We start from the raw sequence: 1,591 nt of genomic DNA on the forward strand, positions 1-1,591 counted from the left end.
TGCCTGCAGTTTATTGTGACAGTCCGGGCTTCCCTGTACAGTGAGATAGATGTGCACTGCTCAACCCCAGGCACTCTTTAGAGCTGTGTACTACACAATCCGTAAAAGCAAACATGGCTGCCCTGGGGACGGAAAAAAATAAAAACAAAGGGGATTAAGAAAAGGTACCTACAGTCAAGAATTTACCATTTAATATAAAAATAAATAGCTAAAACTTCCATCTAGGAGAAACTCTCAAATTTCTATGACCAGCTTTGCAGAGGTTACTGTCGCCAGGAGTCCTGGTACTATCAGCCATGGACAACCCCACCATGTTCTTCGACGTTACTGTCGGCAGCGAGCCCTCGGACCACGTCTCCTTCGAGCTGTTTGCAAAAAAGATTCCAAAGACAGCAGAAAACATTTGTGCTCTGAGCACTGAAGAGAAAGGATTTGGTTATAAAGGTCCCTGCTTTCACAGAATTATTCCAGGGTTTATGTGTCAGGGTGGTGACTTCACACACTGTAATGGCACTGGTGGCAAGTCCATCTACGGGGAGAAATTTGAAGATGAGAACATTATCCTGAAGCATCCAGGTCTCGGTATCTTGTCCATGGCAAATTCCAGACCCAATACAAACTATTCCCAGTTTTTCATCTGCACTGCCAAGACGGAGTGGTTGGATGGCAAGCATGTAGTCTTTGGCAAGGTGAAAGAAGGCATGAATATTGTGGAGGCCATGGAGCTCTTTGGATCCAGGAATGTCAAGACCAGCAAGAAGACCACCATAGATGACTGTGGACAGCTCTGGTAAGTTTGACTTGTGTTTTACCTTAACCACCGGACCATTCCTTCTGTAGCTCGGGAGAGCACCCCTCCACCCCATTTGCTGGAAGTATCCTAGAATCTTTGTGCTTCCACTGCAGTTCCCTTTGGGTTCCATGTTTTCTTCATCCCCTTCCATACCTAGCTGGATTGCAGAGTTAAGTTTATGATTATGAAATAAAAACTAATTAACTATTGTCTGTCCTTGTTTGAGTTAGGGCATTGGTGTAGGCCTTACTTGAAACAGAAACAGGTTACTTCTGAAACATCACTCACATGCTTGCTTAATTCTACATAGTACTTAGTTTTTTTTTTACTTTCCAGACCCAGGAAGTCTCAATGTTATTTGTTGAGTGGAATATTGAAAATGTAGGCAGGGGCTGGGCATGGTGGCTCACAACCTGTAATCCCAACGCTTTGGGAACCTAAGGCAGAAGATCACTTGAGGATAGGAGTTGATATCAGCCTGAGCAACATAGTGAGACCCTGTCTCTACAAAAAATAATTAGCCCGGCCTGGTGGTGCATGCCTGTAGGCCTAGCTAATCAGGAGGCTGATATGGTAGGATTGCTTGAGCCCAGGAGTTAAGGCTGTGGTGAACTATGATCATGCCACTACACTCCAGCCTAGGTGGCAGAGTGAGAGTCTGTCTCTTAAAGGTAGGCAGGGGCAGGAAAAACAAGGAGTCAGAAATTAGAGGTTGGACCAGTCTCAATGAGTTCATGCGTTTAGAGGTGTTCTTCAAGGTGACTAGTGTCACAAACTGAGAAATCTGTTATGACTCAT

At 44.8% G+C, this 1,591-nt stretch overlaps 1 pseudogene across 1 annotated transcript; it reads left to right on the forward strand.

Annotated features, from left to right (window-relative positions):
* The first annotated feature begins 290 nt into the window (after positions 1–290).
* LOC112621331 lies at positions 291–1,338 on the forward strand (annotated as a pseudogene). Its single transcript, XR_003118706.1, has one exon. The product of XR_003118706.1 is annotated as a peptidyl-prolyl cis-trans isomerase A pseudogene (transcript).
* The last annotated feature ends 253 nt before the right edge of the window (positions 1,339–1,591 follow it).

The sequence above is a fragment of the Theropithecus gelada genome, chromosome 3, assembly GCF_003255815.1.
Source record: "Theropithecus gelada isolate Dixy chromosome 3, Tgel_1.0, whole genome shotgun sequence".
Classification (NCBI taxonomy): Eukaryota; Metazoa; Chordata; class Mammalia; order Primates; family Cercopithecidae; genus Theropithecus; species Theropithecus gelada.